The sequence below is a fragment of the Lagenorhynchus albirostris genome, chromosome 8 (genome assembly GCF_949774975.1).
Source record: "Lagenorhynchus albirostris chromosome 8, mLagAlb1.1, whole genome shotgun sequence".
NCBI lineage: Eukaryota > Metazoa > Chordata > Mammalia > Artiodactyla > Delphinidae > Lagenorhynchus > Lagenorhynchus albirostris.
In genome coordinates this window covers 93,708,288-93,732,556 of record NC_083102.1, presented here as the reverse complement: position 1 = coordinate 93,732,556, position 24,269 = coordinate 93,708,288, and the positions used below count along the sequence as shown (strand labels likewise).

The 24,269-nt window shown below is 44.0% G+C and overlaps 1 long non-coding RNA gene across 1 annotated transcript; it reads right to left on the bottom strand.

Annotated features, from left to right (window-relative positions):
• Positions 1-433: 433 nt before the first annotated feature.
• LOC132524851 (uncharacterized) lies at positions 434-24,183 on the bottom strand. The gene is made up of 4 exons (XR_009542064.1): positions 24,086-24,183; positions 9,714-9,853; positions 8,302-8,367; positions 434-1,701 (listed from the first exon to the last, which is right to left on the bottom strand). It is a non-coding gene; the product is annotated as an uncharacterized LOC132524851 (long non-coding RNA).
• Between the last annotated feature and the right edge of the window lie 86 nt (positions 24,184-24,269).

The window sequence follows — 24,269 nt, the reverse complement described above, 5'->3', positions numbered from 1 at the left end:
TCAGGGTTCCCAAGACATGTGGGAGAGAGGCTGAAAGAGAGAGAGAGAGAGAGACAGAGCGAGCAGCTGTAAGCTCTTAATGGTGCAGCCTCAGAAGTCATGTAGCCTCACATCCATGATATTTTATTCATTGGGGTAGTCACAAAAAGGCACACTTTCAAAGACAGGGGATTTAGGCCTCACCTTTTGTTGAAGCGTTGCAAAGTTTTGGAAGAGCGTGTGAGACCAGAAATGTTGTTGTGAGAGATCAGGAGGATAAACAAACCAGTGGAAAAAAAATCTAAAGAGATGTTTCTCTTTTTTTTCAAAGCAAATAACCTATGTCGTGATCAAAATTTTATTAGGTAGCCCCTTGAAATTCTTTCAGAATATTTGCCTTCCTCCATTAGCCCATAACTACAGCCACAAACACGCACACATGTACAGACAGAGCTTGATGATTTCAGAGCAGACAGAGACCAAGAAACCATGGCATTGAGTGTGCTGAGTCCAGACAAATGATATTTACACACACATCCAAATTGGAAGAGAAAATGTATTTCTTTAGGTTTCAGACACTGTAATAGATATAAAGCAAAAATGAAAACCCATTGCAAAGTTCTAAAAAACAAAAATACATGCATATGTATACCTATGCACACATGCACACACAGACATCACTTTTTTTCTATTACTGTACTTTTAGCTCTGTCCTCAGCCAAAGCTTCCTTCTCAGAAGTCAGAACTGACTCACTGGCTGTCCATGAATCCAACATCAAGACACTACTGTCGGGACTTCCCTGCTGGTCCAGTGGTTAAGAATCCACCTTCCAATGCAGGGAACGCAGGTTGGATCCCTGGTCAGAGAGCTAAGATCCTACATGCCATGGGGCAACTAAGCCCATGCACTCTAAGGCCGGCGCGCCACAACTGGAGAGCCTGTGCTCTGCGACAGTGACCTGACGCAGCCAAACAAGTGAATAAATATTTTTTAATGTACACTTAAAAAATAAAAAGACACTCTTGTCCCCTGATGTGGGCTCAGGCTGGTGGGTTCAGCCAGATTGTTTTTGGTTTGTCTGTGAACTGGGCTGTGGCTCCCAGGAGAAGGAACTAAAATCATCCAACTAATTTCACGTGATGTACTAAGAACGCAGCACTACATGAAGGAGGTGAGTGATTAGTTTACCAAGCCATCCAGCCCTATGTAAATGACCTGTGATAAATGACTGGTCAGCCGAAAGAGCAGAAATCATGTCGTATTTCCAAGTTTGTAGTGAAGTGCCATGTGTGTTTATCATTGTTATGAAACAGCACAGTCGACTGCATGGGACAAAACTTTCTGCAATCACAGAAGTGACTTTTTAGTTAAAAAAACAAAATCACAGTGTAAGATTTTATCAGACATTCTTTACTTGGATTATCAATGGTGGCTTGCAGATGGCCTTAGTGTGCTGACAGCCGTGTAATCCGCTTATACAGATATTGACAAGAGTTCTGAATGTGGAAATACTTAAACAAGGTCGAGCTCTTTTGCCTTTTATTTAGGATTTTCATCGTAGATCCTAAGAGTCAGAAAGTACACCCACAGCTTCATCATGATACACTTCCTGACTCTGCATTCTTTTACTGGATTTTTCTTTCAGTTTCTCTGGATATAAGAGTAGTGTAGCTGAATAGACAATCTTCTCACCTAAAACCTACATGAATCTTAGGGTAGCCCTGTCCAGAGAGAAGTGAAGTAATCACAGTATAAATGAGGCATTTGGATAGACTAATGCTTCTTGTAAGTCAAGATTATCTAATTTACCATCAAAGGCCCCAGCTAGCTGTCACTTATCATTTTTTGAGCACTTGCCATGGGCAGGTGCCGTGCTGACAGCTTTAGGTAACATTGCCTCTTTGATAATGACGAATTTCTGTGCAGCTGGTATTATTATTACCATTCTACAGGTAAAGAATCTGCAGCTCCTAAAGACTGAGAACTTGACCAGGGCCACAGACACCTGGAGCCAGGAGGAACTCAGATTCGTCAGACGTGAACTGCTGCCCTAAGTCAGGTTAGTGCCCTGCCCTTGACAGAGACTTAAAAACTACACAGAAAGGCAATAAGGAGCTTTTGAGATGATGGGAAGAGGCACAGTGGAGTGTGAGCTAATCGAGTGTGGACCCTCCTGAGGAGTATAAGAAAATACTTACGAGTGATGGAAAGCTCACTGGAACTAATGTGGGAGGGTCCCTAGGCCCTGGAAAGAGGTTGGTTCTGAGAGATTTCCACACTTGAGAAGCTGGGGAATCATTATTTTTCCAGCTGAACGGCAAATAACTGTGGTTCTAACTGTCTTGATTTGGCTTTGCCAGTTATTGGTTGACCTGGGGCTGCACTCAAGAAAGATTCAAGAGTGGAGTAAGAAGTAAAACAGGGAAAGAACATAAAACATAATTGATGAAAGGAACTGGGTGTAATTCAGGGAAAAGACAGTAGCTCTGAAGTCATATTGTAAAGAAAACAAGCTGATCTGAGGTTGGACACAGCAGAAATTCTCCCACCGATGCATTCCCAGGGACTTCTATCTGTGTGCACAAGTGTACATCTGTGAGTCTGAGTCTCCATGGTTGGATAGAAGTGGGTGGGTCTGCAGTAATTCTTGTAAACTGTCCAAGTTCCATTGGCAGGGGGGTGGGACTACTTACGCTGCTTCCTGTCCCAGGGGATTACAGTCATTCTCTCACCTCTAATTTTCTCACCTCTAATTTTATCTTATCTACTTTGCTCCAAATCTTCTGACACAGCGCTTCTCAAACTTTAACATGCTTATGAATCATTAGGGAAAGATTGTGAAAGTGCAGCGTGTTCCTTATAAGTCTAGGGTGAGGTCAGAGTCGCTGTATTTCTCAGAAGCCCCTGGGGGTTATGGATGCCCCTGTTGGGGAACCACACTTTGAGTCATGGGGTTCTAAACAGTGAAATCGTCCTAGCACAGGAGGATGAGGACGGTGACTGTCTCAAGAAAACAGCATTTTTCTCTGTCTTCCCACTCTTGTTGGGCCACTACACACCATTTTATAGGTTCTAATTTGTGGCGAGGGCTGAGGAAAGGATGGGCAGTAGGTGCCACAGTCCTAGGCTTGCTCTCTTGCTTTCTCTCCCATCCTCTCTCTGTCTGATCCCATCTGGATGGCTGGCCTCCCTTCCCCTCCAGAGGGAATTCCACTCAAACAGCTGCTTCCTCCTGTGTCTCAAGCAGTGTTCTTACAGAAGAGTTAGCCTCTAGAGCTTGGACTCGAGCATGCAAAATCAGCTGGCCTAGCCTTCCACCCTCATTAGGGGGATGTCTAAACCATTCAAAGGGAGGGAGAGGCCTATTTTCCTCACCCAAACCACCATCTTCTTCTTCTTCTTAGCTGTTCATATTTTCAGACATTGGCGTGGGCCTTTGTTCAGCTGGAGACTCGGTCATCAAGACCACATTTGGATTAATTTGGTTCCAGGTCAAACAGTCCAACTTCACACATTTATCCCATGATTTCCTAATGCTATTGAATGACACATCGTTTTATTTTTCCCTTTGTTTTTCTCTTTCAACTAATTTATTTAATGGGTCCAAAATGGGGGACTGGACCATAAAAACATGTGGTATTCTAATTGGATTTTGAAAATGTGTAAACATGGCCCTTCAGTGGCTTCGTGTTACCATCTGGACCAAATAGAAACTTCTGACCCTTGATTCCAACTTGCCTCCACTTGCTCCACCTCGGTGTCCCATCTCATGTGTTCCTTCTCTCCAGGGTCTCTCTGCTCCAGCAAAGCTGGGCTTCTGATTTTTCAAAACCCATTTCTCAATTTCTGCCTCAAGGCCTCTGCCTGAATTAGTCTACAGAGGAGCAGCAAGTTTCTACTTTCCATTCTCTACACCTTTCAGAAAGGTTTTCAGATTTCAGCTCAAGATTGATGCCTCTAGGAATGTTTCCAAAATCCACCCCGACCACTCTTCAACCTTCTGTGATCCCTAGTCCATTTCAATGCCTTCTGATTATTTTGGCAAAATTTGTGTTCTACTCATATATGTTTATGTGTGGGCTTCCCTGGTGGCGCAGTGGTTGAGAGTCCGCCTGCCGATGCAGGGGACGCGGGTTCGTGCCCCGGTCTGGGAGGATCCCGCATGCCGCGGAGCGGCTGGGCTCGTGAGCCATGGCCGCTGAGCCTGCGCGTGCGGAGCCTGTGCTCCACAACGGGAGAGGCCACAACAGTGAGAGGCCCGCGTACCGCAAAACAAACAAACAAACAAAAACAAAAACACATATTTATGTGGCTCACTGAGTTTTTTTTTTTTTTTTTTGCGGCACGCGGGCCTCTCACTGTTGTGGCCTCTCCCGCTGCGGAGCACAGGCTCCGGACGCGCAGGCCCAGCGGCCATGGCTCACGGGCCCAGCCGCTCCGCGGCATGTGGGATCCCCCTGGACCGGGACACGAACCCGTGTCCCCTGCATCGGCAGGCGGACTCTCAACCACTGCGCCACCAGGTAAGCCCTCACTGAGTTCTTAACAGAAGCTAACTGCATGCTTCTTACGTGCTGGGTACTAATCCAGGTGCTGGGATCACAGTGAACAAGCAGGCAACGTTCTTAATATCGAAGAGTTTACATTCAGATTTGTAAAGGTGGAGAATGAGCCAAAAACAAATAAATAAACAATAATTTCAGATGGTGAAGAGTTCTTGCTATTGGGTGGTGTAAGTCTATCAGGCAGGGTTAGGGTAAGTCAGTTTACTTTTGATCTGAACTCTCTGAATGCACTTTACAGAAACCTTTCACATACCGAGCAAACACTTGTAGACTCACTTTATTCAGATGTGCACATTCCAGTTTGCATGTGAATAAAACGTTGGACCAGGTCTCAAGGGAAGGTTCTTCACGAGGCCATTCATTGCCTGGGAAAATGTCACGGATGAGACTGACCAGTGATTTCACTAGTGAGAAAGGGCCATACTGTAGTTTGCAGTGTAGCCCAGAATTTCACAAACTTTAATTTCTCACTAGTTTTCCAAACTTTAATCAGATTTATCTGGGGTACTTGTTAATACTCCAGATGATCCTAGTGCAGTTGACCTGTGGACCACATAATTAAACACTGTGTTATAACAATTTACTTGATAGCAATCAGGACTCGGAGATGGATGAACGGATGGTGTAAGGACGGAAGGAAAGATGGATGCGTGGGTGACCCAAAGATCTTTAAGCTGGAAGCTGGAAGCTGAATTCAGGGGGCATGTGATACAACATACGCTCATGACTCTACCTTTATCCGTCCTGTGGCTCTATGCCTGCGATTTGGGAAGGTGAGCTCAATTAAGCCTCTTTTCTCTAATTTTCGTGAAGAAAAAGCTTATTCTTCGAGCCCCAAATATAAAAAAAAAAAAAAAACTGGTTTAAACAGGGTATGTGAAATGTAATCTTTCATTCAATTGCCCATCACTTACCATAGAACTTGCATTTTTTGGAACCACATTTCCCCCCCCAAACAAGTCACTTTTAAGTCATGTCCAATTTTGCTAGTATAACAAGATATTTAATACCATTGGAATCAGAGGTACCTTCATATTCTAACAAGACCCGTAAAGAAACCATCGTGCATTAGGACCGGAAACTACACTTTAGGGTGTCTGAGAGGCAGTAGGATGGTCCCACTGCCACCAAGCACCATCCTGCCAGGCTCTCCCCAGTCTAGAGAAGATGGCTTAGTAAGGGCGATGTGGGAATTACAGCGCACTGGTACCAGTCTGTTCTCACCCTAAGCCAGGGGCTGGGAAGAGTATGTTTCCACTTCTGAAACAAAGTGAGGGGGAGCTCCAGAAGAGTCATTTATAACGACTGGGGTACTTGCAATAAAGGGGAATTGACATTTCATTCTTAATTGGAGGCCTTCCGAACCTCCAAAGGCGTCAGACCTTCCCTTAGGATGTTTCCATTGAAGAGTGGCCGCTAGAGCTCTTGGGGGAGCTTGGTGTGCAGCCCTGAGGGGCGGCAAAGCATGTAGGAATATGCAATCTGTGACCCTCTTCTTAAAATAGTTTTAAAGATTTTTTTGATGTGGACCATTTTTTTTTAAGTGTTTATTGAATTTGTTGTTACAATATTGTTTCTGCTTTATGTTCTGGCTTCTTGGCTGCCAGTCATGTGGGATCCCAGTTCCCTGACCAGGGGTTCAACCAGCAACGCCCCACAACATTGGAAGGTGAAGTCCTAACCACTGGACCGCCAGGCAAGTCCCTGACCTTCTTTCAGCCTAGAAATTTCTGAAGGCATGAGTATCAGAGCTTGGAGGAACTGTGGTGGAAATGCCTAGGAAGGGCAGGATGGTCCCCAGCCCACCTAGTTTCTTTCCATTCTTGGATGCTGTGAAAGAGGACCCCTGCCTTTCACTGGCTCCACCTGAGGGAGCCCAGATATTAGTGGAGGTGCTGGGTGCAGGAGCCATGGGATTCCTTCAATAGTCACCAAGTCAAGACCTGGGATGGAGAGCTAATGGCAGACATGGCTGAATTGGGGAGGGTGGGGGGAAGCTTAAAAACCCACATACTCCACCTGTGGTGAAACCACTAGTAGTAGATGGAACCAGGAAGAATCAGAACAATGTCCAGATGTACCTCTCTCCCAAGAGTGAGTGGACATTTAAGGAAGGATTCTTGAGTCCCCTAGCCCTGCTTCAGGCTCCCAAGTATCTAGGTCTAGAGGAAGAAGAGGACAGCATTGATCCAGAGCCAGATCTTGCCCCCATCCTCTTTCTAAACAGTCAGAGTCGCAGCTCTAGCTGTAAATTGGATATGCAATTAAGGGTTTAAATTAAGCCACACTAAGTTTTAATTACCAAATGTGACCAGGAAGTTATGGAATACACCCAAGATTTTGTTAAGGGAGGAGAAAATAGTGGCTTCTACATAGCACAATTGAACACAGAGATTTAAAAAAAAAATACATACGGCTATCTCATTTTTCTTTGGATCTCAGTTGCAATTCCTTCAAGACCCCATTGTCATAGAAGGCTTTTCTGAAAGCAATTTTCATGCTCTCATGGTCAAATAATCCAAGAATGTTTATTTCCCTTTTCTTTTCCTGACTTTTTGCACACTTCTGGGATTGCATAATGCACTTGCACTCATCGATCACCCCATATTAAATCTTTCCTTAAAAGTTCAAAGTCAAGGGCTTCCCTGGTGGCGCAGTGGTTGAGAGTCCGCCTGCCGATGCAGGGGACGCGGGTTCGTGCCCTGGTCCGGGAAGATCCCACATGCCGCGGAGCGGCTGGGCCCGTGAGCCATGGCCACTGAGCCTGCGCGTCCGGAGCCTGTGCTGCGCAACGGGAGAGGCCACAGCAGCGAGAGGCCCGCGTACCGCAAAAAAAAAAAAAAAAAAAAAGTTCAAAGTCAAGTATTTGGTCATTTGCAAGAGAACCTATCTATCTGGCATTGAAGGCTAGGGCTCCAGAGTGATGGGATTAGAAGACAAGCCACAGCACTGTATCCTAAGGCAGGCACACAGCAGAAATGATGCTCCAGCCAGACTCGGAGAGAAGCGTGTGAGCCCCCATTCTGAGCTCATGCTTGAGTTGACCTTTTGTTTACATTTAGTCACTCTTGTATATACTTAGCTTTATTCTGGATTAAGGAGGCCTTGACTTGATGTAAAATGCTTTTAGAAAAGTCTTTTCAATGAGGGCAATCTCCACTGATCAAACCAGACTGTGCAGACTGATCGGTAGGTTAACAGTAAGTCGCGTTAGTGGACAACTTGAGGCACGAGACCCACCCTTTATTTTTATCTGATGACTCTGCGAAAATCTTTGTTTTATTGTTACCAAGGTTAAAAACAAATACGTTTGAAAATGAAATCGTATTTGTGCTTCTATTCTTTAATTTTAAAAATAAATTGTGAATCTCTAATGCTAATATTTTTCCAGATCAATAAAATAATATTGTTTTTTTCCAGGAGCCTCCCCGAGGCCCCTCTTCTTTGAATTTATGTCATCTAACAGACTAATGAAGATGCATGTTATAATGGATCCCTTCACTTCAGGGGGTGATTATGTAACTTTCAGAAATCATTCCACAATCTTAGAATAGTCATTCTTCAATCAGCCAAGATATTCAGTCAATAAATGCCATTCCATGTGATCATTACTATGGCTGCCAAACTGTGCAATCTTAAAATGGGGGGGGGGGAGAAAAAAAGCAAGAAGGGTGAATATCCAGGATAAGACCAGGTATTTTGGGGCAGGAGGCTTTTCAGGTAGACTGGTCAGGGTCTACCTAAGTCCATTCCTACCTGGAAGTCTTCATCGTTGTCTTAAGCCTGCAGTCAACGACCATCATCCCCCTGAGAGTCTGAAACCTGAAACAAGCATATTTCTTTAAGCACCTTTGCAAAACTGCTTAATTTTCCATGAGAGCTCATTGCCTTGACCTGGCTCCTGGAATTCAAGAAAAGGGTGGAAAGTCGAGTCCAATAAATGACTAACTTTCAGGAACTTCAAACTTCATTATTTCTGATGGCAACCCAACGCGTTTTCCATTGTAAAAAAGGGGGGGGGGAAAGGCCAGGTATCTTGTGCTCAAGTAGCTCTTTCTGAGCGAATGAACGCACGCAGTCCTCTTTACCCTGGTTGAGAGCCTCACATTCTATATCTTGTTGGCTCAGACCGTCTTTGTTTCAAGTCCAGCCCCTGGTTGAGGGTCAGCTAACAAAAGACAGAATGAGGTTCAAATTCTTTAATTAGTTTTGTCAGTGATTCTCTGTGGTTGGCAAATAAAAGAAATACTTTCTGGGAGATCAGGTTCTCGCACTGGAACTTTGGACAGGATAAAGCACTTGAAAGGCCAAGATCATTTTCAGCCCATTGTCCTAGCCTGTCTCTGAACTGGGCTTTTGCTAAAGAGCTCTGGAGCCAAAATTTTTATGTCATCCCCAAAATCATGGCCCACAGGTACCAATAAGAATCTCTCTTTCAGATATTAAAGCACAGAGACCTGCCGTCTTAGAAGGGCTTCATGAAACAGTGAACTCCGTGAGCCAATTGGGAGAAAAACAGTTTTTGTTGGTGAAGGTTTGTGAATGAGCACCGTCTGGGATACAGATTTCCTGAAATGCTCAGAGGTTGAGTCCTCCAAAGTGAGAGTACTTACAGTAGGATGAGGGCAGCTCACCAAGAATGCTGAAACTCGCTTAGAGGTCAATGTTGAAGGTGGAGGGAAAAAAAAAAAAGGAAAGAAAAACTTTCAAAGAAGCATCTTTGGCATGACCATGCCCTTTCATACCAGAAAGTTCTATTCTTTAAACTCGATGTAGGTCCTTCTACGACTGACCACATACCCTGATACAAAGGCAATAACTAACCTTAAAACTATGCAACTTCGTTGATATGGCCATGTCCCGAGACAGAAATTCTTCGTATAGCACAGGATAAAAACAGGATTCCAGTTTTATCTCAAAAATGGGACACTGCAAATTCAGGCAAAACCCACAAAGGAGAAGTGACCATGTCTTTCCGGCTTATGCAGCAGCTGGAGCATGTCTGGAAGGAACCACACCCGCTGCCTCTTCTCTGACTCACCCCCTCCTCCCTCCTTAGGGAATACCCGCCTCACTTCCTGAGCAGGAATAGGTTTCATAGGGAGGCACCTATTCTCTGCCCTCTGCGTCGTCGGGGCACGGGGCAGGGAGAAGGTGTCCAATCTTACCCTTTCACAAATGTCTCTCTTGGGCAGTCTGACTTTCCTCTAAAGGCCTCTAACAAACCCAGATCATACATTCAGTTGAGGGGGAAGTACTTGATTTCAGTTGAGGGGGAAGCATTTGATTTTCCTTTGAACTTGACTGTCTAGGAAAAAAAAAAGTAATTCCTTGGCTAAAATAAGGGTACAAATGAACTTATCTACAATACAGAAATAGAGTCACAGATGTAGAAAACAAACATGGTTAGCAGGGGTAAGGAGGGGAGGGATAAATTGGGAGACTGGGATTGACATAAACACACTACTATATATAAACTAGATAACTAATAAGGATCTACTGTATAGCACAGGGAACTCTACTTAATACTCTTTACCAATATGGGGGAAGAATCTAAAAAAAAGAGTGGATATTGTAAGGCCAACTGGCCCGAGGCAGGGGGACACAATCAGATTCACAGGTTGCATCAGACCGAAATTCTCCAGACCACCCAGTTCCAGAAACTGCCCTGGAGACATTCCGGACCACCCAGTTCCAGGAACTGACCTGGAGACTTTGAACCCAGCCCAGCCTTCCCGCCTTTCGAGGGGCGGGACTAATGGTCCCCCAGGATACCCGAAAAGACCACCAAATAAGGAATACCCTGCGCCCTCCCAGATTCACCACACCCCTTTCCCTTCTTCCCCTATAAAATCTTGCCCAACCCTCGCCCAGGTGCGACTTCTCTGGCCCCTTTCTCTCGGACCAGTGAACCTCGCCCGGGAGCTCTCCCTAATAAAGCTCACTTGAAGCTTTCCTCTGTTTCACGGTGCCGTTTGTTAAGATCCGACCTTACAGATATATGTATAACTGATTGACTTTGCTGTACACCTGAAACTAATACAACATTATAAATGAACTATACTCCAATAAATTAAAAAAAAAAGTAATTCCTTGGGAGTATCACTTCAGACTTGAGGCACCAGATGACTCTCAAAACCATCTTGGGACCACATCGTGTTCACTGAATGAGAAATTCAAACATCAAGACAGAAAACAAGAGCAAAGAGAGAATAGAGAAAGTAGGCATTTGTTTACCACTTTTGGAGCAAAGGCTCATCAATACCTGTTTTTCCCACTTGAGATAACGTATTTGACGTGACCATCAAGGGCTGCATCCACCGAGGTCACCCACATCATGTCATCCGTAAGTTCCATTCCCAGCCTGCCGTATCTTGGGAGTTTTCTTCCCAGCGGAAGGGATCAGGCACTTGTTTTATATTCAGAGGAACACTGAGATTCAGGTGATTTCTTTTCACAAGGGCAAAGCACTACACACGGAACTTGTAGAATATTCAACTGCACGGTGACTTTTCTGTGTTATTATCTGCCTCTTAATCCAACACACTGGACAAATGTTCCCAGAGGGCAGAGAAGACAGAACTTGTAGCTCACTGATGGGCCCTGACAGCTCTCCTCTTTCGTACCCTGCCCACTGGGCCTCTGGTTATATCCGCAACGGTTACTTTCTGAACCCAGTGGTATTTGTGACTCTGCCCACGATGTCACCCGTTACTGATGTCTGCACATCAGGCTGGCCTCTTGGCTGCAACAATTACCTCCCCGTGCCCCAGTTCTGCAGCAGGGTTGGAAGTTTTCGTGCTGGGTCTTTTAAATTATTTCTTCTGCCTCCCCTGCTTTGGATTGCTCGAAAAAATAGCAACTAACAACAGTAAGGCTGTCTTAAATTTGCCCAAAAGAAATTGCCTGGGACTTTTCAGAGGCCACATTCAATTTATGAATAAATGAAATGGATCTTCTCGACCAGCCATGACAATAGGCACTGGCCTACATATTCAGGGCCTGAAAGAAGTTGAGGCAATGGGCCTAATGAGAAGCAGTCAGCGAATCTAATGAGAATCAGACAGAAGGCCTAATGAGACATTTAACATGCTCCCCCTCTCCCTCCTCTTCTGTTCGGTTTTCATGGGAATCTGTGTTTGGGGAGCTCAGTTGCACTGGCTACAACAGATACATATGGCCCTAGTGGGGTGATCCAGGAAACAGTAGAAAGGCATGGAGATGGCCAGGGATGGGGGGAGGGTGAACTTGGAAAATATACCCCCAGGCCATGATAATGTGGCAGGGCGGGGTGGGGTGGGTTAGCTGTTTCTTTTACTTATATTTTAGTTGTATCTATGCCTTTTCCAGAATACCATAGAGTCATTGAGCTATTGGTGATGATACAGTAAACAGGCAGAGATTTCAATCTCATTACATCACTGCTTAGAGAGAAATCAAGAGGAAAAGTATGCAGGGCTGTTTCTGCAGCTGACGGTGGCCATTCAGAGAACAACGACTGGAATGTAGGTGCTGCACAAAGGGGGATGCCCGGAATAGAGTCCTGATGAGGCAGCGTTCCTTGGAACACTAGGTATTTTCATTTGTTGACCTTGGATGGAGGTGGCAGCTAGAGAAATAGCAGGAGCACAGACTTTCCTGAGTTACAGCTCTGCGTGTCAGTTACCTGTGCTGGCGGTATGCAAAGGAAATACGTATGTGTCCGAGCCACGGTTTGAAATGTTGTCTGACCCATGGATCTATCGGTTTTGTAGTATAGCTTGGCTTTGACAGAGTAGGCAAGATTTCTGTCTCATTATTTAGCTTGCAAGCCCAAGAAATTTGCACTGGTCCTTGTTGCCTGCCTATTCCATAACGGTCTCTGTGGATACACATACTCTTTTGTTTAATTTGCTTGCCCCAGTACATGATTGAAATGCAACTCTATCCCTCTCTCTAGCCACCTATTTATTTATTTATGACAACTCTTCTTTTGGTTGTCAAGGTCTAACTTCCACTGGCCCACCTATATCTTGAGTTAAGGATCTGAAAGTAAATGAAAGTCTTGTTCTTTAGTGGCGCCACCTAGTGGCCTCACATGGCAACACAGTCTCAGCAGTTAAATGACTAAGGATTTAGAGATCAGATTATCACCTGGGTTAGTGGGGCGTGGACAGAGCAGATGTGCACCAGCATTAATATTTCCAGGTACCAGGCTCAGAATTCACATATTTCAGCTTTTTAAAACTTTACTCTTGAAATGCGGCTGTTCATATTACCTAAAATTTCCTGTGGGCAGAGGACTATGCTAGATGCTTTACATAACATTGCCTTGTTTTTCCTAATAGTGATATTATGAGGTGTGAATTATGTGGTCTTTTGAGTCTAATTGCTTGGATCTGTAATGGGCTCCAGCCCCTACTTGCTGTGTGACCTTGAACAGATTACTTAACTTCTCTGTACCTAGAGTAACAGCGATATAGTAATTGTACATATCTCATAAAGTAAGCACTTGTAAAGTGTTTTAAAAAGTGTCTGACACATAGTAAGCATTCAATATATACCAGCTAGTACTATTATTAATAATAGCAGCCACAGCTACTGCCTCAGTGCAACTAAACATTGCTGGACAAAAACCCCACTATAATGACTGGTCTCATACATTTCATGTCCATAAATCTCAAATGGACACTCAACAGTGCTAGACCATCCTACATGTATTTCCTTTCCATGTTCACTTTTAAATTCCCCCAAACAACTATTTCCCACTCCTCTATCCTCATATCATTTACATCATGACCACTTCCACACTCAGCTGATGAACTTGCCTCATTATTGAGAAAACGATTAGCTAGGAGCTTTTTCATTTTTCCCCAGCCATATCTGCTGACCTACCTGTTCTCCGCCCTCTGTCTTTCATAAGGGATGAAGTTCCCATTCCCATCAAATGGTAACGGCTCCAGTCACACACACACCTGGATCTCATGTCCTCTAGTCTTTTCAAAGACTTGGCTCCTGTATTTGCTAAATCATCACAATTTCCCTTTCTCCTGGATCACTGCCATCAGCATACAAACATGCATCCTTAAAATAATCCTGCCTCGAGGCTATAACCCCTCCAGTTAACTCCCATTTTCTGCTCCCCGTTGTTCTAGATACAATGAGGATAAAAAACAATTCATTCTAATAAGACCTCTATTTCCACCAAACCCATCAGTCTGCCTTGGTCAAGGTCACCCATGACCTCTATGCCACCAAATCCATTCGCGGCCTCTCTCTCCTGGCTTTACCTCTCAGCAGAATTTAATGCATCTTCCCTGAGTTGCTGGGACACCAAGCTCGCTCTCCTGCTTTCACTCCCCACTCACCCACCTTCTCAGAGGAACCTTCATGTGTGGATGGGCTCACCTGGGAGCTCCTCTCTATCTGTATCTTTAACTTAGGAAATTCACCCAGATCCATCACCTTAAATATCACTTTCATAAAAGTTGAAACAAGATCTCCCCAGTCCTGCCTTTCCTTGAAACTCCAGATGCAGATACCTCCTCCTGACTTGTCATTTCCATTGGAAACATACTGGTACCTCAAACTGCCACAACAATAATTTTGATACCATCTTCAAACATGGTCCTTGTCCAGTTGTTTTTTTTTAATCGTTTGATTTTTGGTCTTTTTTGTCAGTAAGCAGCATGACTGTTGACCAGTTCGTCATGTCAAAAGCCTGGGAACGTCTAGGAGGAGACTTCGATGCTGCTTTTCCTTTCTCGGCCTTAAAAACATGCTCTGCTTCTGTCCATGGCTCCCTACATGGACATTTCCCACTAGCAAAACCCAATCATTCCTTACATGGCGGCCAAAGTGTGTCTCCTAACTTACCCTGATCTCATCCCACACATTTACAATCTACTAGCCATGCAGCAGTTACAGACGTTATCTGAAAATATAGATCAGATCACTTCCATCACTTCTCTCCTTTAAATCTATCCGATGGCTTCCTGTCACATTGTAACTTAGCCCAAATTTCTCACTCTGGCTTTCAAAACACAATAGAGCAGAGTATCTTTAAGAAAAATGACATGAGGCTTTTTCTTAATTCTGAGAGTTCTCCAGTAACTTTCCAACAAATTCCTTTCTTAACCTAAGTTAGCCAGAGTCTTAGTTGCTTACAGTTGAAGAACTATAATTATATAGCCTGGGACTAGAATTCCATTGAATGTCTGGCTCTTCATAGGAAAACGTTTGGGACGTGGGTAAATTATGGACCTATCAAGCAGATTGTGTACGTGCGTGTGTGTGTGTGAATGTGATGAGAATGTACACAGGCACTCACAAACATAGTGATACTTAATAAGAACTTGTTGAATTGCTTTGAATTTGACTTATAATTTCTCTATGAAATCTGCCTTCTCCCAAACCTCAAAAACAAAACAAAACCCTCCCATCTTGTCCTGGAGAGGAAAAGAACTGGCAAATAAAGGCCTTTAGTATGAGACTAGGGGACAAGAGGCACATTGCCGAGGGCCCATGATACTTTTAGGAGCCCTCAAAAATGTTTTACGTTCTTTTTAATCAGAAGAAAAACATAATATAATAATAATGAATATATAATACTGAATACAACTTGTATTATGTTCATCTTTATACTAAAGCAGTCATAAAATGTAATTTTTAATATTTTTTGTGGAGGAAGGGGTCACTGAAGGCAAATATGCTGGAAAGGCCCCCATGAAGGTCGTACTATTGTCCTGTTCCTGGAAGCCTTGCTCTCTGCAGAAAAGACTGGGGAAGGGGCTTCGGGCTTTCTGGTCCCACTTGAATTTCACTGATTGGGGAAGGCCAAATGAAACCCAAATGGACACAGAGAAGCAAAAATAGAGGCTTTCCGCTACATTTATTTTTTTGTTTGTTTAACAGACACTTATCTAAACTCACTGGATGCAAGACACTATTCTAATTGCTTTGCAATCACTAAGTCATGTAATCTACTGTCTCCTAGGTGAATATGAAGTGAGTATCAAACACCTTCGCTTAAGCTCTGCTAGGCTACTTCCTTCTTAAGGTGGATGTTCTTCCAGGACCAAAAGGAATGTAAACACAGAATTTCTGAACTTGTAACTGCAATGTAGCAGGCATGAAATAGCTGAAAAACAACCACCAAAAAACTGTTTTTAAGCTTAAGCTATAGTGTCCAGTGTTGACATACTTATAATGTCCTTAGTGATATCCATCTTGTTTCAGGAAAACAGAACGAAAAGAAAGAAAGAAAGAGAGAAAGAAGAAAGGAAGAAAGAAAGAAGGGAAGGAAGGAAGGAAGGAAGGAAGGAAGGGTGAGCTGTGAGCAATCTGCGAGTGTCTTGTGTCTTTCAAGGAGCTCCCTCACCCTAGAAGATGTCCTCCAGCCTACCTTAATGAGGACCAGTCTCCAAGTTTTCCCCAAATATGAGATCAAGTTAAACATGTGTCACTTCAGCAGGTCACAGCACAGCAACGCCTGTCAGCCCGCATTCTCTGGAGGTGCGCACGTAACGTGTCCTACTCACGTTGGGTGTATATTTACGTGTGCCAGTGCCCATCAGTGATTAAATTAACTGTTAGAAAAACGTCAGTGTGATCCTTCTGTAGTCTTTTTCTTTTCTTTTCAATGAATTCCTCTCAGTGAAATTTCAAGCTGAAGCATCATTTGAAGCTGAGCTTCTGTGAAGCCCACAGTGAACCAGACTTGCTCTGGCTGGAGAATCAGATGGGAAGCAGCTCTGCAGACCACCCCATCTCAATCATGGATGCTCAACAAACCAGGCGGCTTTCTAGAAGATCCCAACACTTGGGCTCTACCCAGACTGATGAAATCAGAGTCTTCGGGATTGGACCTGGGCATCAACTTCTCTAAAACCTCCCTAGACTATGCTGGTATGCAGCCAGAATTCAGAAAAAACACTGATTGCTGTTTTGTAAATAAGTTCATTTGTACCATTTGTTTAGATTCCACACATAGGCGATATCACGATACCTGTCTTTCTCCATCTGACTTATTTCACTCAGTATGACAATCTCTAGGTCTGTCTGTGTTGCTGCAAATGGCACTATTTTTCTCTTTTTTATGGCTGAGTAATATTCCATGGTATATATGCACCACATCTTCTTTATCCATTCATCTGTCAATGGATGTTTAGGTTGCTTCCATGTTCTGTTTGCAGCATGTAAATAGTGCTGCAAAGAACATTTTTTAAATTATGGTTTTCTCCAGATAGATGCCCCCAAAGAGAAACAGAGTCACAGATGTGGAAAACAAACTTGTGGTTACCAAGAGGGAAACGGGGGGTCGGCAAATTGGGAGATTGGGATTGACACGTATACACTACTGTATGTAAAACAGATAACTAATAAGGACCTACTGTATGGCACAGGGGGAGAAAAAAAAAAAAAACAAAAAACACTGATTTCATACCAACTGAGTACTAGGACTGCTAACGTCCCAGCTCTTTGTATCAACGGGGTGCTCTACGGCTGTGGCCTCTTCCATGTAACCCTACGTTTCTCTGTCTTTATTCTGGGAGGACTTTTTAATTTAAAGTGATTATCTACTCAACTCACTAGTCCTAGTTTCAAAGTCATTTGGGAATTAGATCCTCATTGAAAAAGTGTCTTAGAACTGCAGAAAGGCTACTGAGAGCCCAGGGCTGGATCCCAGGACAACTGAGAGGTCCCCTAGGAGTCAGGATTGAAGTGCTCATTCACCAAGACACCAAGAGCAGCATCACCAAAGGGCAGTCTGCACCACTGTCAAGGCAGGGAATAAAGCAAGTCAAGAGATCAATGCAAAGAATACTGGTTTAGGGGGAAAGTGAAGATAATCATTTCTGTCCAACAAAGATTTCTTGAGGACCTACTGTGTTCCAGATATTGCACCAGGCACTGTAGGTACAATCCTACTGCCTAGGAGCTGAGAGTTTAAGGAGGAGATATCATCAAATAATTTCAAAATTACATGGGAAGCTATGAGCAGAGTGAGAAAGGATATTTGGTCCCAAGGGATGCATGTGAGTAGAACTTCTAGAACATACACCCTTACACAATCCTTGAGAAGCGAATGTCAGTGAAGCAAGTTACGGATGCCCAGGAAGTGGACAAAGCAAGGACCAGGTGAGAGGTGGTGGGACCAGGACAGGACCAGTGCCACGGTGGTAAAGGTTGGTGTGAATGAGCAGTCAAATCATCAGACCTGCAGGACTGATGGGATGTGTGGCTTGAGTGGGAGAGAGTAGACTCTAAATTAAAGAAGTCAGGCGCCGGGAGAATGCTGCTCTCGGGACATGGATTCTGAAATGGGTGGAGACGGGCAGTCTAAGAACCACATGAGGGTCAGGGTGGCCAGCTTTTCATGGGGTAGCAGCTGTGTGGCTCAGGTGGTGCAGCCTTGAGTGGTCAAGCTGGATGCGGCGTCTGCAGAGAGTGAGGTGGAAAGCTAGGTGCCTGCGTCCTTCCCTTTGATTCTGTACTTTACTCATCGCGTTGACAGTTGGGATTAGTATTTTCCTAATTCAATTGTTTTTGTAAATCCCCATTGGTCTGATGATTGATTACAGGTGGCTATAAACTAAGAAATGGTGGAGCGTGGCTTAGCCTCCCCTTTCTCCTTCCCTCGGCAAACCAGAGGCCTGGAAAATCTTGGGGTTGCCTTGGGAAACGAAATGCACTCTAAACGAGGAGCTCAAGGAAGGTGGAACCTTTAAATTAACCTCCAGTGGAAACCCCAGCCTACTTGTTATGGTCATTCTTGGCACCAAAGGCCTCCCATATTGGCTCAAATCCAGTAACACAAAAATGGTAAAGTTGCAGGACAGAAAGTTGGCGTGGACCCTGTGGTGATTTCCCTGTCCCACTGACTCCCCTGCCTTGGAATTCTGTCTAGACTTGGCTTCAAGGTACATTCCTTCAGCGTTCAGTAGGCAGGGGTGTCCGGCTCTTGCAATGTGTACATGATTTTAAAAGAACTTAAGAACAGGCTCTCAACCACTGCTTTCTTTCTTTTTTTTTTTTTCCAACCACTGCTTTCTAAAGGTCAAATCTCACTGCTCCAAGTGTGAGCGGGAAACACAAATATATTCCAGATCACACAGCCCACAGGTGCAGAAGGGGAGTTCTGCAAATTTCATGTGCAGACTGGCGGGGTCCTTTCTTTGAGTCTCCAGATGCACAGGGAATGTTTTATGTACAGGAAGACAGAGGCTACACAGGGACAGCTGGGCTTTGGAGAAAAAAAGTATGGACATGTAGTTAACTCTACCACAACTCCCCATATTCAAGCCACCAAGATAGGAGGGAGAAAGGAAGCACGCAGGGGGATTTCATCCACACGTTCATTCCAAAAATGTGGAGTGTTTACTACATGTCAGACGTTTTCCAAAGATATTTTCCTGCCTGTGACAAAGTTGCTCACACTAGAGAAATGTGTTTCTTGCCACTTAGAAATCACTATGCAATTCAGGGAGTTAGAAGATCGGCATACCGTTTGCCTTTGATTAATGACATCACCAGGAAAGTGATTTTATGACTTTCCTTTTATCTAACTAAGCTAGTCACTTTTCATAAATGCCCTGGAGAGAAACATACCCTGAGAAGTGGGTTTCACGAAGGAAGCAACCTGCCTGAAGGAGGTTGGGAAATGTCTAATTGAAGGGCAATTATTGGTCTCTCTTGTTCTCGATGAACAATTGCCAGGAGGCTCTTGCCATGGACAGCCATGGTCTTCAAATTCTCCACAAACAGAAATGCAAACCATTTTATGTGATGGTTACAGTAATGATGATGATAATGATGATGATATGATGATGATGGTAGAATAGGCTAAGGAAAATATTGAAGGAGGTAAGACGAGTGAGAAAAAAGCACAATAATCTAAAACAATAATAAGGTGAGGGCAATGTTCGTGGACATTGATACCAGGGTATCATTCATTCAGAGAGATTTATGGGGCACCTGTTATTTTCAGGTCATTCTAGGTGGTGGGGATATAATAATAAACAAAGAAATCAGACTTTCATGGAACTTGCATTATAGTGATGGAAGAGAGAAAACAGAAACAAAACAAAACATAGGATGCCAATTGCTGAGATAGAGGAAGAGGTACGGGGGAGGCCATGTGTGTACATGTCTAGGGGTGGGTGTTAATTTGTTTAATGGTGTTGGAGAAAGAGACTCCTAGAAGATAACATTTCAGCTGATTCCAGTGGCTAAAGGGAAGAGTCATTCTTTGGGCAAACAGAGCTGATTCTTTGACTTCCTCGGCATTTCTTTTCCTAGACTTGGAGCTGAGCTGGTGTACCCTTCATGTTCAGTATCATCAGTTTCATAGGGAACACCTTTTGATTGTGGTGGACTGAGACACGGAGAATTTACAACCAGTGCCTACCTTCTGTGCTCTCCTCCGGCCACGTCCCAGATCTCCTGCTCTGTATGCTACATAGTTTCTGAGCTATTCCCTGCTTCTTCCCAAAATGTCAAGAAACCTATCCAGAGCTTGTGCACCAATCTCTTCAAAATAAGGCCATGGGGTTTGTTAATTCAGGTCAAGGAGCTGGAAAAGAATAATGGTAGGAAGCTGGCAGGCTTCCAGAGTGGGTGTAACTCTTTGGGAGAAGTGGGCCGTGAATACTTTCTTTGTTCTTTTCCCTCCTTACATTGGATTGGGTGTGTGTGTGTGGGGGGGGTATTTTCATTTTTAGTATCAATGATACGGAAGAAACTGGACTCCATCCTCTTACTTGGATGTGCCTTGTTAAAGTGGGTAGATGTCTTTACCTTTAAGCTAAGTGCACCCTGCACACAATTTGCAGTCTGGCCTTGGCTGTTCCTGTCCTGATTAGCGTCCCAACCTTGGGGGCAGGAGTGACCACACCATGTGAAAAAGGAGGGTACATGACAGATTTCCTGAGCAGCTTACACACCTTTCTCTCTGCTTTGCCCCTTCCTCGGGTATATTTAGGTCCCACCTAATAAGATTTGACAGTCTAGGACATAATCCTATAGTCAGGCAATTGGGTAGCTAAGCTGCTTTAGAACCCTTGTCTCAATAATCCTTTATAATTGTATAATGTTTTATTTGTTTGTCAAAGTTCTCTATTTTCTCACCTGTTCTTCACAACAGTTGTTAGAAAGCTTGTACTATTTGAAAATCTCTGTTTTACAGATGAAAACTCTGGTCTCAGGGAAGCTGGGTTGCTAGTCCAAGGACATGAGAAGGTCATTTGGGAGCCCTGAGTGACATCTAGTTCTTCCGACTCTGAATCTGTTGCTCTTCAGCTGCATCTTAAATGTGCGGAACCCTGGGATTGGATCTCGGCCACAGGTGAAAAGTCTTGCCAGTGGGAAACAAGTCACCTTCTTTCCTACCTTCTACCCGGGGAGTGATTTGATCTCCCTGTACTCATGAAGGAAACTGCAGATGAAGCTGTTTCCTGTGCAGTGAGATGGGAACATCCAACAATGGTGAGAACTGGTGACACCGAGAGCCTCTCGTTTCCCACCTCTCCTTCCCAGAAACCCTCCACCCAGGGCTTGGCCACGATTCCACCAATGCTTTCTGACTCAGGAGCTCAGCTCCAGGCGAAGGAGTTTCCAGTTAAGCTACACAGGATAAGCAGAGGCGATGGGGCATCCCCTTCACCTGCCATGACTAAGCGTTGTCCTCTATGCAGTGAGCAAACATAGCACACAGAATACTGAACACATCCAGGAGTGCCATGTCATGGGTGGCAGGGAGGGCTTCTAGGGAGCGAAAATAAGGGTGATGAGGTCCAGCTTCATTCGTGACCTAGAACCTGACTACCCAAGTGCTCCACAAACCGGCAGGTCAGCATCACCAGGAGGTGGGGACTACAAATGCAGGAACTCAGGCTTCCTCTGCAGCCTCTGGAATTGGAACCTGCATTTTAACAAGATCCCCCAGCCCTGACTCCTCTGTTATCTTGGTGTCTGTCCGTCTAACTCACAACACTTTTGCTCTGGAATATACTTCTGGAATTCCTGCAACTTGCAGATGTTTTCTTTCCCCTCTTTATAGACAGAGAGCACTTCACTAGGGTTAAACTGCCAGTAAGCGTGACTGTGCCTTTGTCTGGTTCACTGCAGAGCCAAACCTCTCCCCTCAATGACCAGAACTCTTCCACACAAGGCCTCTCTGGCCCACTCTTTCCAGGGAAGCCTTTTCAGAACAAGGGAAAAGCAGTTTCTTCACCTGTAAATACCTACTTCACAGGGTTGTGGTAATGGCTAGAGATTCTACACATGGAGCATCTAGCCCAGTGCCTGAAAAAAACAGATGTCCTCAATAACTGACGGATTACTGCGGTGGGGATACGGGAATGTGTATCATACCTGGGGTGGACTTTTGCCATAAAGCTACGCAACATCCATATCTTCTTAGTATTTTGGAGGAACCATGGGGGAGAAGAGGAAGTCTCACCTTCCACTGTGGGGGTTCTACGGGAGGGTCCCTGTATGTGTGTGTGGGGAGGAGAGGGGGCAGGGGACACGTGGCAGAACTCAACCAATCAGAACCTCTGCCTGGGGCTCTGAATCTGGAAGTGACTGGCCGTAGGGGCACCGCCCAGCACCCATCCCATCGGCCCACAGGAGGAAGCCTTCCTCCATCAGGTCAGGGCTCCCCCTCCGTGATCAAAACATGGCTGAGGGGGGCTTCCCTGGTGGTGCAGTGGTTGAGAATCTGCCTGCTAATGCAGGGAACACGGGTTCGAGCCCTGGTCTGGGAAGATCCCACATGCCGCGGAGCAACTAAGCCCGTGAGCCATAGCTACTGAGCCTGCGCGTCTGGAGCCTGTGCTCTGCAACGGGAGAGGCCGCGACAGTGAGAGGCCCACATATTGCGATGAAGAGTGGCCCCCGCTCGTTGCAACTAGAGAAAGCCCTCGCACAGAAACGAAGACCCAACACAGCCATAAATAAATAAATTAATTAATTCAAAAACAAAAACAAAAACAAAAACATGGCTGAGGGAACTTCACAAACTTCACCACTTCAGACACCATCCAAAGAAAGAAAGGCCCTTCTGATATCCGCTTGTCCTGGGATCCGTTATCACTCATTGGCCCAGATTGTTTCGTTCCCATTAATATACTGATCACAGGGCTGAAGGTGGAAGCACTGACAGATATAAACCACTTAGGGCACACTCCTAGGACTGCAAGTGGCATCTTTCCACCCAATATCATGGCTCAACAAGAGGAAATAAGTCCCCCCTCACCCTCACCCCGACCCCAAATCAATAAGGATACAAAAGGTGAAATGAGGATATATGCTGAGGAGGAAACCAAAAAACCTCTACAAAAATTAAAACTGTGCTAAAAATATTTTTATGGACAAGGTCGTATATTAACTGGAAAAAAAAAATCAAGTCGTAAAAACAGGATTTTCAGCATTCTTCTGTTTCTTTAATTATCTATCTATAAAACAGGATATATAAAAGAATGCGAAGAATAATAGGCTTATGGGCGATTTTTATTTTATTCTTGATGCTTATCTCAATCTTTTACTTTTTTCTCTATAACAAACATATTTTTAAACACGTACTTTATTTCTTTAGCATCATTATTATCCTCAACACCAGTATCCACATTTTAGGACCCATCCAGTTCTACAGTATTGTATAAAATTAGTTTGGGGGTTTTTTTGGTATCATTTTACTTTTTTTTTTTGCCTTTTTAAAAAAAATTTATTGGAATGTAATTGATTTACAATGCTGTGCTAGTTTCTGCTGTACAGCAAAGTGAACCAGTTATACATATACCTGTACATATTTCCACTCTTTTAAAGATTTTTTTCCCAGGTAGGCCATTACAGAGCACTGAGTAGAGTTCCCTGTGCTATACACTAGGTTCTTATTAGTTATCCATTTTATGTATAGTAGTGTGTATATGTCAATCCCAATCTCCCAATTTATCCCTTTCCTGCTCTTACTCCCGGTAACCATAGTTTGTTTTCTATATCTGTAACTCTATTTCTGTTTTGGGGCATATACTGGGAGAAAACCATAATTCAAAAAGATACATGCACCCCAATATTCATTGAAGCATTATTTACAATAGCCAGGACATGGAAGCAACCTAAATGTCCATCGACAGATGAATGGATAAAGAAGATGTGGTATATATATGTACAATGCAATACTACTCAGCCATAAAAAAGAATGGAATAATGCCATTTGCAGCAACATGGATGGACCTAGAGATTATCATACTGACGGAAGTAAGTCAGACAGAGAAAGACAAATACCATATGATATCGCTTCTACATGGAATCTATAAAAAGGGTACAAATAAAATCAGTTTTGTTGAAACATCTCTTTGTGATGTTATTTTCTCAGTAGCTTAGTCCCTTCTACAAAAGATGCCTTCAAGGAAAGCACATCTTCTTTTAGAAAAACGAAGCCCAGAACCTGTTAGCCCTAGAAGGAGAATCTTCTACATGGCGGAGGGGTGATGAGGCAATTAAGTCTGCCTTCCTTTCCCTGGGATCTGCCCTTCCGTAAGGCCTCAGCCCCACCTACCACATCACATCCACGGCGCTCTTAGACTTTAACACTTGTGCTCACGTTCAAACCAAACAACTTCTCATAGTTGCATCTTTGCACAGCTGAAAACATGCTGGAAATTTTACAAAGAAAATAAAAGAATTTACCAATGAATGACAAAAAAATGAATAAACCCAAAACACCATGATTCTATTACACA